This window comes from Grampus griseus (assembly GCF_964374135.1).
Source record: "Grampus griseus genome assembly, chromosome: 6".
Classification (NCBI taxonomy): domain Eukaryota; kingdom Metazoa; phylum Chordata; class Mammalia; order Artiodactyla; family Delphinidae; genus Grampus; species Grampus griseus.
In genome coordinates, this window is record NC_139000.1 from 51,667,536 (window position 1) to 51,684,758 (window position 17,223).

A 17,223-nucleotide genomic window follows, 5' to 3' on the forward strand; every position below is an offset into this window, starting at 1 on the left:
ACCAGCATGAAGGAATGGATATCAAAACTGGCTTTGAAGTTTTGCAGTGGTTCTGGGGGGAGGAAAGAAGCCCAGCAAAGAGGAGGTTGAGGTTTACAATCTCTAGAGAAATAAATTTCTTTGACCCCTTAGCATGTGCTTCAAATCCTTTCTTGGAAGCAGAAGTGGATATAAATGGTGAAAGAGTAAATACTTTAAGAAAAAATTGGAAGCTCCCAGAAGGAGGCATTTCTAAAATATATTCATAAAAATACTGGATCTTTGGGTTTTAGTTGGATATCTCAAAGGATAGAGGTTTTGTGATTAAATCTACCAGAGTAAATCAAGTTAATGTATGCTAGTGTCCATCTCCAAAGGGATTTCTATAGTGTGTATCATTTCTCAAAATTATTTAATCATGGACCCCTCTTAGTGCAGAACACTTACTATCAAGTCTTTCAAAGACTATGGATCAGGAAATGCTGCTCTAAGGTAAGCTAGGCCACTTGGGGATTCCTAAAAAGAATGCCTTTTAGAATATCTTTCCAATTTCACCTTCGTTTTTGAGTGCTTATTAAATGTTAGGCACTGCTCTAAGCATGTGGTATATATTATTCCATTTTTTCCTCAAAACAAACCAATTAGGTGAGTATACTTAATATGTTTTAAAGATGAGAAAACTAAGGTTCAGAGAAGCGAAATAACTGGAAATTACTGAGCTTGTACCTGAACCCAGTCGTTCTGTTTCAGAACCCATGCTACTAATCACTGTGATCTATGACCATAGCAAAAACAAAATAGAACAAAACAAAGCAAAATTCTTCAATACTTTATTCTGTTCTATGATGGTTTCAGGGGTTGTAAACTGGTTATTCCATTTTTTCTTGGCACAATATTTAAAAATAACTGGAATTTGAATGCCTTTGAGCAGTGCATGAACTTATTTGTTGTACACTGGACTCTCTATTCTGTATTGTTTAATCTCAATCTGATGCAGAAAATTAATCACCTGCCTATAGGCATTCGGGTTTTCACTTGTTGTCACAACTCACTGTGGCTGGTTCAGAAAGGAAAAGAGTGTAGCCTGGGAATATTGGAACTAAATTACTTTCATGTTTTTAGGAGGCAAGAGAAATCTGGGACCTCCTCAATGTCAGCAAAAGCTGCGGCAAAGAAAGTGGTAGAGTCTCTCTAGTGGACCGTCTCATTGTAGCTTCCACTCAATGTAGGAATTCTTCTTTAAAACATTTAAAAAAATATTTAATTAAAAATTTTATTGGGGTATAGTAGCTTTACCATGTTGTATAGGAATTCTTTCTAAAACATTCTGGAGGTAGACATTTCATGTCTGCTCCAACACTTTTAATGACAGGGGAATTACTACTTATAATACTGACTTAATACGCATATTAAATTGGGATGTTTTGCGTCCCTTGCCTAAAACTTGCACCTTAGTGCTTCTGCCTAATGGAGGAACATAGAAAAAAATCTCTGTCTTTGCTAGAATGTCCCTTCTATTGGATGGTCCTCTGAACATACTGATTCCTTCCATGGTTTTTCTTTCCTTTTTTTTTTTTTAACATCTTTATTGGAGTATAATTGCTTTACAGTGGTGTGTTAGTGTGTGCTTTACAACAAAGTGAATCAGCTATACATATACATATATCCCCATATCTCCTCACTCTTGCGTCTTCCTTCCACCCTCCCTATCCCACCCCTCTAGGTGTTCACAAATCATCGAGCTGATGTCCCTGTGCTATGTGGCTGCTTCCCACTAGCTATCTACTTTACATTTGGTAGTGTATATAAGTCCATGCCACTCTCGTACTTTGTCCTAGCTTCCCTTTCGCCGTGTCCTCAAGTCCATTCTCTGTCTATATCTTTATTCCTGTCCTGCCTGTAGGTTCTTCAGAACCATTTTTTTTTAATCTATATATATGTGTTAGCGTACGGTATTTGTTTTTCTCCTTCTGACTTACTTCACTCTGTATGACAGACTCTAGGTCCATCCACCTCACCACAAATGACTCAATTTCACTTCTTTTTATGGCTGAGTAATATTCCATTGTATATATGTGCCACATCTTCTTTATCCATTCATCTGTCGATGGACACTTAGGTTGCTTCCATGTCCTGGCTATTGTAAATAGTGTTGCAATGAACATTGTGGTACATGACTTTTTGAATTATGGTTTTCTCAGGATATCTGCCCAGTAGTGGGATTGCTGGGTCATAGGGTAATTCTATTTTTAGTGTTTTTTTTTTTTACATCTTTATTGGAGTATAATTGCTTTACAATGGTGTGTTAGTTTCTGCTTTATAACAAAGTGAATCAGTTATACATATACATATGTCCCCGTATCTCTTCCCTCTTGCGTCTCCCTCCCTCCCACCCTCTCTATCCCACCCCTCTAGGTGGTCACAAAACACCCAGCTGATCTCCCTGTGCTATGAGGCTGCTTCCCACTAGCTATCTATTTTACGTTTGGTAGTGTATATATGTCCAAGCCACTCTCTCACTTTGTCACAGCTTATCCTTGCCCCTCCCCGTGTCCTCAAGTCCATTCTCTAGTAGGTTTGTGTCTTTATTCCCGTCTTGCCCCTAGGTTCTTCATGACCGTTTTTTTTTTCTTTTGTTTTTTTAGATTCCATATATATGTGTTAGCATATAGTATTTGTTTTTCTCTTTCTGACTTACTTCACTCTGTATGACAGACTCTAGATCCATCCACCTCAGTACAAATAACTCAATTTTATTTCTTTTTATGGCTGAGTAATATTCCATTGTATATATATGTGCCACATCTTCTTTATCCATTCATCTGTTGATGGACACTTAGGTTGCTTCCATGTCCTGGCTGTTGTAAACAGAGCTGCAATGAACATTTTGGTACATGACTCTTTTTGAATTATGGTTTTCTCAGGGTATATGCCCAGTAGTGGGATTGCTGGGTTGTATGGTAGTTCTATTTGTAGTTTTTTAAGGCACCTTCATACTGTTCTCCATAGTGGCTGTATCAATTTACATTCCCACCAAGAGTGCAAGAGTGTTCCCTTTTCTCCACACCCTCTCCAGCACTTATTGTTTGTAGATTTTTTGATGATGGCCATTCTGACTGGTGTGCGATGATATCTCATTGTAGTTTTGATTTGCATTTCTCTAATGATTAGTGATGTTGAGAATTCTTTCATGTGTTTGTTGGCAATCTGTATATCTTCTTTGGAGTAATGTGTGTTTAGGTCTTCTGCCCATATTTTGGATTGGATTTTTTTTTTTGATATTGAGGTGCATGAGCTGCTTGTATATTTTGGAGATTAATCCTTTGACAGTTGCTTCATTTGCAAATATTTTCTCCCATTCTGAGGGTTGTCTTTTTGTCTTGTTTATGGTTTCCTTTGCTGTGCAAAAGCTTTTAAGTTTCATTAGGTCCCATTTGTTTATTTTTGTTTTTATTTCCATTTCTCTAGGAGGTGGGTCAAAAAGGATCTTGCTGTGATTTATATCATAGAGTGTTCTGCCTATGTTTTCCTCTAAGAGTTTGATAGTGTCTGGCCTTACATTTAGGTCTTTAATCCATTTGAGTTTATTTTTGTGTATGGTGTTAGGGAGTGTTCTAATTTCATTCTTTTACATGTAGCTAAAAATATGGAATGCTTTACGAATTTGCGTGTCATCCTTGTTCAGGGGCATGCTAATCTTCTCTGTATCATTCCAGCTTTAGTATACGTGCTGCTGAAGCGAGCCCCACAGTTTTTCCTTCGTAATCAATTCTCTATCCCTTCCTTAGCTTTATCCCACTTCTGGGGATGATCAATATCTTGACCAGGTGATACACAGAATTTGAGCAGGACATCCAGAGTTGCGTGCATCACTCAGGATGTGCCCTGGTCGGTGGAGGCTGTCTTGGGACCTATATTCATGATCTGGGCACCATGCTTTTCATGACACAGGCCCGGTTTGCCTTGTCTTGGCTTTTTCAAGTGGCTGTGTTCCTCAACTGGTTCACTTACATTTATGGTCAATCAATGGCCAAGATCTGTTTCATACAAAGCCAAGCTACGTGTTTTGATTCAGGAAAATTGTCCAGACTATATCAGTTAATTTAGAAATGGATGTGTTGACTGAGTCCTATACACTGGGTTCTCTGTGAAATGCAATAATATTAAACTTGTGTAATCATGAGAATGGTGCTTGAACAGTGATTTGGGTTGGAGTGGTACAGACTGACAGGTGGGTCTTGTTTTTGAGGGAATTGGTGGAGGTGATATTGTGTAGAACAAAGGTGGGAGTATGGAAAGGTAGGGTGGGGCCAGCTATAGGGGGCCTTGATATCAAGACAGAGGAATCTCACCTCAAGATTGTAAGTGTAGAGGGAGGTAGGAAATGGCAGAAGCGCTGCTGAAGGTGTGGTGTTGGGAATAGAGGGTCTAGATGCTGGAGGCAGGGAGCACGGCTCCAAGGCAGTTGGAATAAGAAAGTGATGATCAGCTACCTTGAAGAACCATTTTGGAGGAGAAAAAACAAGACTTACTGCATGGAGGTAAGGAAGAAGGGTTAGATAAATGACTGTAGTTTCACACAGGGTTGATGTAGATATGGTGGTTCCATGGTGAGAACTGAAGAAATGTTTGGATGAAAGAGGACGGTTTTGTTTGGGACCGTTTTTGGGTGGTTGTGTGGGTTTGGGGGCAGCATGATGTGGCCCAGTAAACCTTCTGGAGATACAAGCTGGGGAAACAGCCGATGGGCAAAACTTGTGAATGTGTTCGTCTTCTTAGTACGTGCCCTTGGTACCTGGCTCGTTCTGAGTGAACAGATGAGTGTGTACCTGGTGCAGAGGTTAAGAGCAGTCCGACCCCGCTCTGCCGTCTGCCAGCTGTTTGACTCGGGCAGTCAGTGTAACCTCTCTGGGCCTCAGGATGGTTGTCTATAAAAGGAGGAATAATAATGCCAACTTCACAAAGATGTTAGGAGGATTCAATAAAACCGGGTGCAGTTGTCTTTACGAGGAAGCGTACAGTGGCACGTAGGGCTCCACACATCACAGATGCTGTTATTGTTGGTGCTGTTATCACTACTGTCGACCTGCCAGTGGGCTGGGGATTCTCAGGAGATGGTGTTTAGGGACTGAGACCGTTCTGAGTGTGGGAATCTGGCTGAGAAACTTGTCATCACTCGGGAGATGCTGAGCAGAGAGAAAAGCATTCACCCCTTCCTGAAAGCCTGGTTGGAGAAAAATACCCACTCACCAGGGGTGTATTTTTTCAGCCTCTGGAGCCCCCAGTGCCGCCTACCTCCCCATCTCCCACTAACAGGCTAGCTTTATACAGCTGTCATACACACCTACCGTCCTGTCCAAGTCCTTACCAGCTTTCCCTTCCCCCAGCAACTACCCCTGAGCCCTAACACCCGAGGATGGCAATGAACTCAGGTGGCAATGACCATAAGCAGCGGCGGCCAAAGCACACAGCACTAGGATCTTCCCCTGATGTTCCAGGTCCCGCACAGACGTGGGCTTGAAACAGCTCTCCCGTGACCGGTCTCAGGTACATTTCAGGTGCTTGTAGGTCACTTGGCATTTGCTGCAAGACCACAATGGAAATAACAGCACAGCTATTTCTTTTTTTTAGTCCTTTTAAAAAAAATTTTTATTGGAGTACGGTTGATTTACAATGTTGTGTTAGTTTCAGGTGTACAGCAAAGTGAATCAGTTATACACATACATATATATCCACTCTAAAGATTCTTTTCCCATATAGGTCATTACAGAGTACTGGGTAGAGTTCCCTGTGCTATATAGTAGGTTCTTATTAGTTATATATTTTGTATATAGTAGTGTGTATATGTCAATCCCAGTCTCCCAGTTTAGCCCTCCCCCTCTTCCCCTCTGGTCAGCAGAGCTATTTCACGTGCTGCAGTGTCAGAAAATGCTGCATGCACACAGGCCAGGGCTTTGTAGGCCTGTGTGTGGTAACATAAGCGAGGGCAGCCAAGCCTACCTGCGCTCAGAGAATGCTGGGAAACATGAATGGGGACTCTTGGCAGCTTTGGGATGAGCTGGACTCCTTAGCACAGGGCTTGGGAAGCTGTTTGTGCTTCGATGGATTAGTTTTTTCCTAGTGAAGTAAGACATGACACGTCTGATGGCGAACACCCTAGAACTGTGAGAAAGATTCCTCTCTTATGTTAACTTTCATGCGAACTTCTTGGGGAACGACACCTGCCTGATCCATCTGCTACCTGGTCCTCATTTGTGTGTGCGGCTCTTCAGTGGAAGGGCAGAGCATCTAAATTCCCCTCCTCTGGACAAATAACTCAGGCCAGAAGGGCTCTGGGCTGTATATCGGTGCTCAGCAAATCCCTACCTCTTTGGTCATCCTGACATGCTCGTTTGGCCACCAATGAGTGTAGCCTTTCGTGCGCTGAGGTTTGATTGTGGGTACTGTTTTGAAAGACAGATTTGCATAGGTAAGCATCTTAGAAATATTTTTCTGAAAGCAACTGTCAAGGAGAAATGTGCAAGCCCGAAGGCAGAAGGAAGCTGGAGGAGGGTGTGGGAGAAGAGGTGAGGGTGGAGGACCACAACATGTGCTTTTCAGCTGCCGCGGAGCAGCCCCACGCCTGTGGGAGGGAAGCTCTGCAGGTTGCAGTGCGCTCTGAGAGATTTATGCCCTGCAGGCTGAACACATATCGGAGACTCTCCACGGCACAAGTTTGAAAAGGTGATTATGGGTCTGACATGAAGGAATATTTTATATGAAGTTGCTGGAAGATATCTGGGTACTAAGCAGTAATCACCTTGACGCTTTAGAAAGGGTTCCAATTTGTTTCCCATCGGCTTCTTAGCAGTTGGGATTTGTATGCTACTTAACATCCAATCTTGGGCATCCCACATGCCACCACCACGCTAAGCAGAGGGGCTCCCCTTGAAGAAAAATGCACTACAGTTTGGGGATAAGTCTCAGTAGCTTTAAAAACGTGCATAGACTTGGCATCCATAATTCTACCTCTTGGAATATTTTAAAGAAAAAAAAATCAGAAAAAGGATGTCCATTGAAAACATACATGTTCAAAGATGTTTATTGTAGTGCGATTTAAAAAAAATAGATATCCTTCCAGAATTAAATGCCATGCAAGTGTGTGTGTCTACATGTTCTAACAGAGAAAAGTTGGAAACACCCTAAATATGCCAACGTACAGGATTTGATGTTTTCAAAAGTATAGAATGTTGTGTATTACTAAGTCTGAAAAAATAAGTGTAGCATAGTATATATATGCTATAATTTTGTTTTTATAAAATGCAAGTTTACTTATATATTTGTATGGGAATGAATTCTATCAATACAAGGACATATATAAACATGTAAAGATGGTTGTCTCTGGGTGGTGAGGTTATGGGTGACTTTGCTTTTTAAAATATTATCCTGTCTATTTTCTGTAATAAACATAGATTATTTATGTTGAAAAAAGCAGGGAGTGCTGCCTTAGTGAGCGACTCTCTTGTTTACTTTGGCTGTTGACATCTGGGCTTCCCCTGAAAGGTTTGTGCTCATGTGACCTTCACAGGGTGTCGAGAAGAGCCAGTTCTGTGGTTGTCCTCTGGTGTCCAGCATGCAGCCTCTTGCAACTGAATGGAGCTGCTGAAAGTAGGCCTAGGCTGCAAAGAAGATGACAGGCAGCACCTTAAATTCTATTCAGTGCCAAGGAAAGGAGGTTGCGATTTGTATGCCACTTAACATCCAATCCTGGGTATCCCACATGCCACCACACCAAGCAGAGGGGCTTCCCTTGAAGAAAAATGCACTAGTTTGGGGATAAGTCTCAGTAGCTTTAAAAACGTGCATAGACTTGGCATCCATAATTCTACCTCTTGGAATATTTTAAAGAAAAAAAAAGTCAGAAAAAGGATGTTCATTGAAAAATTGGCATCTTTCATCAGTTAGACTTGGGCTACCATATCGGACTTGTGGGGAGAACAGGATCTCTTTACCCCTGTTGTAAATGACTGTGTCTGTACTTGGGGCTATGTGTTGGTGCAGCAGGAGGCTGCATTCTTTTGTATCAGTCTTTTGTGTTTTTCATTAAAATTGTATTATTTATTTAGATAGTTGTTTCATCAGCATCGTGAGTCTTTGCCTCTGAATCTGAGTCAAGGAATGAGAAGCTTTTTGGAATCTGGTGTTTGTGCTTTGTTATCCCAATCAACTGAAATTTTTGGTGTAAAGATTCATATGTTGGGCTTCCCTGGTGGCGTGGTGGTTAAGAATCCACCTGCTAATGCCGGGGACACAGGTTTCAGCCCTGGTCCAGGAAGATCCCACATGCCACGGAGCAACTAAACCCCTGCGCCACAACTACTGAGCCTGTGCTCTAGAGCCCGCGAACCACAACTACTGAGCCCATGTGCCAAAACTACTGAAGCCCGCATGCCTAGAGCCCGTGCTCTGCAGCACGAGAAGCCACTGCAATGAGAAGTCCCCGCTCACCGCAACTAGAGAAAGCCCACGTGCAGCAACGAAGACCCAACGCAGCCAAAAATAAAAAATAAATAAAAAATTTAAAAAATATATTATAAAAAATAAAGATTCATATATTGAACTATCTTATTATTGCAGGAGCTGACAGAAAACCCTGTCCTGATTTCTTCCCTCTGTGTTCTTCTCTGTCAAGGTGGGGCAGGAAGGGCATAGTTTTTAATACACCTGGCCTCCAAAATGGCCCTAATTTTGAGTAATCTTTTCACATTCCACACTACTACCCTACTATTAGGGAAACGACGTTTGAGCAGCAAGAAGTGTTCTAAGGCTACCTGCAAGACAAAAAGAAACTCCCCTCACTTACATTGTTTTGCTTTTTATCATGCACGTCATCCTGGAGACAGATCAATTGAGCTCTTTCTAAGCAAAGGACCTAATGCTCATCTTGCACAAAGGAAAACTGAAGCCCCAAGTATCAGATCTCAGTTCCTGTGCCAGAAGACAAGGAAGCAATGAGTGTGTGCAACATCTGCCTTAAAACTGGGATTTCTTTTGCTATTGTTGGCATTGCATGGATGAGATGTGTTTCTGGAAGCAGATATTTGAGCAGCTTTCACTTTTTCAGTTTCAGGAGTACACTGAAGACCCTGGGAAAGGTTGTATAAGGGGAAATAACATTTGCTTGGATCTGCCCATGTGCTAGGTGCTTTAAATCCATGTTTAATTGCAGGGTTAAAATTACATTCATCATTCTGCTCCTAAAGTCTACCATGGACTACATAGGAAAACCAAAGTGACATTACATCTCCAGAGCTAACAGTTTATTTTTCTTAATCTATTTTTTAAAAAGGAGGAATCTTTCTCTTTGAGTAAATAATATAATGAGTCTGATCAGAAATCCATATTTTAGCTTTGGTCAATTCAGTTAACCCTGAAAATTACTGGATAGTGTCGTGGGGTTAGATGGAGACCATTTCACTGAATCCTATACTTTTACAAATGAGAACACTGAGATCAGAAGGATTAAGGGACTTGTCAGGATCACACAGAGTTATAGAGCAGATCCTGAAATTCCAGGATGTTGATCTCCCACTACTGAATGATGCCATCTGGGAGCAGTTTTCTATTTAGTTGGTTATCTACTTTCTGATGAGAAATGGTGTAGGCAGCAAATCTTCCCGCCTGGATACAAAAGAAAGGACAGGAAGAGCTGTGCTTTCTGTTTTCTGGTAACTCTACAACCATGAACCTATATTCTGGTTTCCTATATTAAGTTCATATCCATGTTGAATCTTGAATAAGTGATGATAAAATGGAAACTCACCACACAGGGCCCGGGAAAGCATTTGTTGCACCCCAAGTCCTTTGAAAGTTCCCAAGAGAGAAGAGACAGGGGCTACAGGAAGGTGACCCATCTACCCCCTGAAGAGTTAACAGAGGAATCAACAAACCCTTGTGGTCAGTGGCACCAGAAGTTGTTGATGGACATGAACCATCTCTGGGCAAAGAGAATGACACTCCACAAGGGTCTTATATTCCAATTCTTTTTCTAGGCCTTGGAGTAAATTGCAAGTTAAACTTCACAAATGACAATGTGGTATTAATGTATAGATAAAAATGTTGATGTATAGAAAAAGGTGTAGATTTCTTTTTTCTGCCATGACTTACACTTCCTTTTCTGTTGTGAATTAATGTATACGTTCTATTTTTTTACTGTTGAGTTGTCAAAATTTCCACCATCCCCACCCCCTTGGCAGAGTCTTTAGATGGTGGATGATGGCAGATATGGTCCACTTGTCTTGGCCAAGTGGCTCACAGACTAAATATGTCTCAGCCCCATACTTATCTCAGGGCAGCTCACCTTTTTCACACTGTTGTTTATAAAAGCTGTGTTGGAAAAGAAAAATACTTCACATTTATGTAAAATGTACTTTTACAGCTATTGTTCAGCTCAATCATCAGCTTTTTATACTAGTCATATTTTAACTTGAAAGCTGAGGAAACTGAGAACTGGAGAAGTGATAGGACTTTACCAAGGGCATACAACTAGCAGTTAGAATTGGGACTCAAACCCAGAACTTGGATTCCATTTTAAATGGTTTTCCTACCATGTCAGAGTTGATGTTGATCTTGTGATGAAGAAATGCTGAATAGAGTAGCTTATTAAGACAAGGAAAAGGCATCAGGCATCATCCAATAAGTTCTACTAGAATAGAGGATGTATTTCATAATATTTTTTTAAGGGTGGGTGTTATTGTGCACCTTTTAGAGATGAGGAAACTGAGACTTTTAGAGGTAAAGTAACTGCCATGTAATATGTAAGCTAGAACAACAGGGATTTGAACACACGATTCGAATTTGATAACTCACTGAGTATCTCTAATGTAACCTACATGAGTATCTCTGCAATGCTATAAATAAATGAATGCATGCATGTATGCCACAGTAATCCCCCTTGGTGCCCCAAAATCACGAAGTAGATTTATCGGTTTAACGGAGTGATAGTTCTACTAGTCATTAAAAGATAGACCTTTTTGCCAGTGTTAGACACCCTTTACATTGAATTGACAGTGTCAAAGATTTGGGAGTCTTCGTGTATATATTTAGGTAGATTTCACAAATAAGATGTAAATTATATGCAAATGAATGTAAATTACAGGGACATTAATTGCTTAAGCCCCTCATCTTTGGTTATGATGTTTTACAATGGATGGAATAGAACGTGGGAGAGACGGTTGAAAATTTAATTTATTCTAAATTAAATTTTGCGCTGCATTAGTGACTAATAGCTTTGAAATGCCTCTTCTGAGGTGTCCTACTTCCTCATTCAGTGGTGACTGCTCCCCACTAATCTTCATTTTACAAATGGCTTTCCTATCCCTACCCCTAAAGGCTTAGGTATATTTTCTCCAGCAATTAGCATTATATACAAGCCCTGATGAGTCTTAAAAACATGTTAAATGTGAGATTATCTCCCTCTGGAGATGGACTTAAAAAATTTTTGGCAGTCTGGTTACCCTGTGAGAAACAGCAATGATCCCTGTTAGGGTGACCTGAAAATTTTCTTTTCAAAGGACCAGAAACAGTGAGAAGGACAGAAAAGAGGGAAAGATAAGAGCAGGAAGATGAAGAATGGGGCCAAGTGGGGAAAAGGTGGAGGAGAGATGGAAAGAGAGGAAGGTGGAGAAGGGGAAAGAGATGGAATGGGGGAAAGAGAAATAGACAGATGCAGACAATGGAGAATGAGAAAGGGGGAGAGAGAGATGGGAATGAGAGAGAGAAGAGGAAAGAAAGCAGGAAGGCAGGACTTCAACCCCTCCTGGGCCCAGCCAGCAGGGAGCTGGCAAGAAAGAATTTGAAGCCAGAGGGACATATTATCCAGAACCAGGAGATGAATCTAATTGTAAGCAGACCCTTCCCACACCCTTCAGATGAGTGATGGACTCCTGGCATGTGACCTGGCTTGGCAATCTCCACCCCCTGTCCGGGCTGCCATAAGGAGATACGTAATGTCTAGAGTGATGGGAAAGTCATGCCTGCAGATGGTACAGATGGAGCTGCCTCATAAAATGACTCACTGTGAATCCTCACTGAAATCTCCGCTATAAAATGATAATGGAAAAAGCACAAGAAAGGCTAAACGAGCTTGAAAGAAATTTGTTCCAGCTTGTGTAGCTCCCTTCAAATTTTGAAAGGAGGAGAAAAAAAAGACCCATTAGTAAAATGCCAAGAAGATAATGTATCTTCTCTCCTGGCTATATCCCTTCCTCACCCCCACCTCCTTTATGACATCAGTATGTAAATGAAAGCGGAGGTGGTGTTGTGGAGGAAGATGTAAGAATTATTTATTAAGCAGGAGGGCTGATGTTCTGGAGGGGGAGGGCTGGGAGGCTGGGAAGAAAGAGGGTGGTGTTTTGGAGAGCAAAGAGGCAGACCCTCAGGGAGCAGGAGAAGTGGTGTTTTGCTTCTAGTCTGGGGTAGATGTTGCCGGAGTGGAGTGGGTCTCCCAGAGAGTGAGGTCAGACACTGGATGAGGGAGGCATTTAGCAGTTAGTCATGAAGAACTCTGTAGCAAGAAGAGGAAGTTTTTAACTCCAAAGAACTTGGCATTCCAAGGATAATTATCATTGGCTATTTCAAAGTCACCCAAGACCATGATGCTTCTACATATGATGCCAAATATAGCTCAGTTTTATGGATAAGGAATCTGCCAGAATTCGAGTGTTTTTAATGGAAGGCTAATTATTCAATGGGAGGTCTTCTGGCTTTCATCTCCTTATGTCCGCTGACAGAGCTGGTACAGCAATGGATTACAATGAGGAGGTGCCAGCTGGAGCAGAGTCATGGGATGGAAGGGCAGATATGAGGGCAGCCTAGACCCTGAGTAACATCTGGAAGCTGGTAGTCAGGGTGGAGCTGGGCTTCAATACAGGGGGAAGACCCCAGAGCGAGGTACATCCGCCATCCTGATGGTGAGTGCAAGGTGGGTCAGAACCAGGATGTGCATGAATGGTATGCATTGGGATAGTCACAGGTCAGAAATGGTCCAGCTAGATAGTGAAGTCATGGGTGTCTTGCTTGTATAGTTGGAGTGTGCAGAGCCTAATGCCTATGTTTTATAGTGTGGTTGGGACGCTTGGTGGGATGCAGAGGCAAGGAATGCCTTGCGCACCAGGCAGAGTTGGCCTAGATAGGGGGTGGAGAATATGGCAGATGGGATGGGGTGGCGGGAAGGATATGATGGAAGATATAAGTTGGGGAGCTTGCAAGAAATAGAATCCAGTTCAGACGGCTCAAGACACTATGATGAAGGGACAACTTACGAAGGTGTGGATAGGGATAAGTGAGCCAACAAAGTGTGGTGAAGTATTCAGGAACTAGCGACAGCTGGGAGCTGTTACCATCCTATACCTGGCGGAGCAAGGGTGGGGGCAGTTGTTTCTGCAGCCCAGTGAGAGTGGAAGCTGTGCTGTAGGGGCAGCCGGACCAGTGTTGTGATCACAGAGGACCACAGCCACTGCTAGGCAGATTGGGGAGGGCGTCTTAGTCTGTTCAAGCTGTTATAAAAAAATACCACAGGCTTAGTGGCTTATAAACAACAGAAATATATTTTTCAGTTTTGGAAGTCTAAGATCAGGGTGCCAGCTTGGTAGTCGAGGGCCTTCTTCTGGGTTGCAGACGTCTTCCTGTGTGTGTCCTCACAGGGTGGAAGGGCTAGGGAGCTCACTGGGGGTCTCTTTTAAAAGAGCAGTAGTCCCATTCATGAGGGTTCCACTCTAATAAGCAGAGGCCCCACCTCCTAATACCATCACGTTGGACATGAGGATTTCAAATGTGAATTTCGAGGAATGCCAACATTCAGACCGTAGCAGAGTGTAGAAGAAATACCCTGACCTCTTGTCCTTCTCTCTCATCTCTTCTTGGCTCTTCCCATTGGTGAAACCCAATCTGAAGATAGAAGTGAGGGAATCCATGAGGTCAGCCTCCTGGGGCACGGAGCCAGGCATTCACTGAAGGGTGGAGCATAGCTGGAGTTGAGGAGAAAACAGAGACTGACCCGCATATATGCAAACCTAGCCACATGGCAGTTGTTCATGGCCAGGTAACTTGTCTGTTTGTGTCTGGGCCTAGTCACAGGCAGCCAGATCCAGCCCACAGGGAGAAGGTGACTCCAAACTACAGGCCCACACTATGATGGGCATGGTGCTAGTGCTGCTGGGCAACACGAGTGCTAAACAGGGAAACTGAGGCAGGAACCTTACCCCCTGGAGAGCTTCAATATGAGAGACGGGGAAGGTTGTTTTTCAGAAAGAGGCTTACTAGTTACCTTGGCTGTATACAATGATTTAGTTCTTGGTTGCATCAGATGGGAGTGGAAACAAGGGTATGGACATCTTTGTCTCCAACCTGATGGGCTCAAGAATTGGGCTGGGTCTGGGACCTGCCAGAGTTTCAGTTGTTGGAGTTACTGTGGGATATGCGGGGAAAGCCTTGGTGATAGGGATGGGTGATTTGAGTGTTAGTGGACTTGTTAACACACAGAGGATACAGAAGCCTTGGGGGAAAGGCTAAGAGGGACCAAGAGCCTAGAGGGTTAGTTTCCAGGAGCTGAAAGGTCCATGTGCAGCAGGAAACAGGCCAAGGCAGCGTCCATACCAGGAAGGGCCTTGTAGACAAGTTGAATCTCCTTCACCCCAGAGCTCTTTCGGTTTGGTTGTAGTAAGGGCCAGTCTCCATGTCGTGCGCCTGGGGCCTGTGGAAGGGAGCAGGAATGGGGAAGAACTTGCTGAGGAGCGTATGGTAGAGGTGGGAGAAGTGTTCATTTTATGGGGAGAGATCTTGATAGTCTCTAGTTTTCAGCCTTGCAGGTTCTTGGAAAACATCTCCTAATATATCTTCCTTGAATGAGGCTTACAGTTCAAGAAGGCACCTTTCTACCTCATGTTAAATTAAAGCCTTGGTCTGAGTTCATTTCTACATTAACTGAGGAAATAATTAATTGATTCTATTATGCATATATGGGATAGTTTTTTTTTTTTTTTTTTTTTTTTGCGGTATTCGGGCCTCTCACTGTTGTGGCCTCTCCCACTGCGGAGCACAGGCTCCGGCCGCGCAGGCTCAGTGACCATGGCTCACGGGCCCAACCGCTCTGCGGCATGTGGGCTCTTTCTGGACCGGGGCACGAACCCGTGTCCCCTGCATCGGCAGGCGGACTCTCAACCACTGCGCCACCAGGGAAGCCCATATGGGATAGATTTTATTTCATATGTTCATAAATAATACTAAAATGTTTTTTAAAAATTATTTACTTAATTATTTCTTGGCTGTGCCACACAGCTTGCAGGATCCTAGTTCCCCGACCAGGGATCAAACCCGGGCCCTGTACAGTGGAAGTATGAAGTCCTAACTACTGGACCGCCAGCGAATTACCTAAAACTTTTTTTTTTTTTAATTGAAGTATAGTTGATTTACAATGTTGTGTTAGTTTCAGTTGTACAGCAAAGTGATTCAGTTATACATTCACTTATATATACATACATATATATCCACACACATATATATATTCTTTTTTCAGATTCTTTACCATTATAGGTTATTACAAGATATTGAATACAGTTCCCTATGCTATACAGTAGGTCCTTATTGTTTACCTGTTTTACATATAGTAGTGTGTACGCATCAAATTCCTAACTTATCCCTCCCCGCCTTTCCCCCTTTGGTAACCGTAAGGTTGTTCTCTATGTCTGAGAGTCTGTTTCTGTTTTGTAAATAAGTTCATTTGTGCCATACTTTAGATTCCACATATAAGTGATATATAATATTTGTCTTTCTCTATCTGACTTACTTCACTTACTGTGATGATCTCTAGGTCCATCCATGTTGCTGTAGATGGCATCATTTCATTCTTTTATATGGCTGAGTAATACTCCATTGTATATATGTACCACATCTTCTTTATCCATTCATCTGTCAACGGACATTTAGGTTGCTTTCATGTCTTGGCTTTTGCAAATAGTGCTACTGTGAACATTGAGGTGCATGTATCTTTTTGAATTAGAGTTTTCGTCTTTTCCGGATATACGCCCAGGAGTGGGATTGCTGGGTCATATGGTAACTCTTAAAATGGATTTTTTTTTTTTAAGAGCATTTATTTATTTATTTACTTTGGCCGCACAGCTCACGGGCCTCTGCGGCATGTGGGATCTTCCGGACTGGGGCACGAACCCGTGTCCCCTGCATCGGCAGGCGGACTCTCAACCACTGCGCCACCAGGGAAGCCCTAAAATGGATTTTTAAAGAAGTATAGAATATACCTTCAATTAATCCCTATAGTCTTCTTCTGGGATAGTCACAAAAAATATGATGGTTGATTATTTTCTAGTTATGCCATAGGGCACATTCTGGTATTTTGAATCACGGTTGTTTCTGTCTTGAAAGAATCCTGTACTGTTATTTTTTTCACTCTCCCCGTGGATCGAGTGGGTCATCTTTGGGCTGCTGCCTTCCTTGGACATGGGAGCTGTTTCTCAGGTTCCCTCTCTGATTTCTCAAGACCCATGGTCAGTGTTTCAGGCATGGTGACTTCCATTAAAAGTTAATAATTTTGTTATCAATTACATTTATAGCTTTAGATAGAGTCAAAGTTGGAAAATTTAGAATTGCCAGAATGAGTAAAAACAGCTCCCTAAATCTGCCCTTTCCAGCTTCAGGGATGTTACAGATGTTCCCAATGTTAATTCCTGGTAAACGTGGGTACAGTTGGAAAGATGGGTACCGCACATCCCTTCAGGGAGCAGCTTCAGAGGACAGGGCTACCCCTCTAAATGCATCCGCCTCTCAGCCTCATGCACATCTCGCTTCTGGTATTTGCATCTTTGAACCATTTCATCCTAGAATTTTTTGCCTTGTGCTGATATTTTGTGGCAGCTTGAAAATGGTGGAACCAAATGTCTCAGGCACCTTACAAAACAGGTGATACTTAAAAACAGTTATAAGCCGGTTTTAAATGAGGAATATAATTAATAACTTACTACAAGTCTTTGAAGAATTATCCAAAAGTCAAGTATCTACGGTAGTTTCTGAAATGACTTCCAGATTTAAGTGATTGTGTCGGCTGTATTAGTGAAAATTCAGATGAGGGGCCGTTATTCTGTATTTTACTATACTTTTTGAATTCACTGTATCCAGAATTAGGTCTTACTTTTGCTTCCAAAACTAGTTTATACTAAAGTTTGGATCTTACTCTGTCGCTAACTATATCTCTGA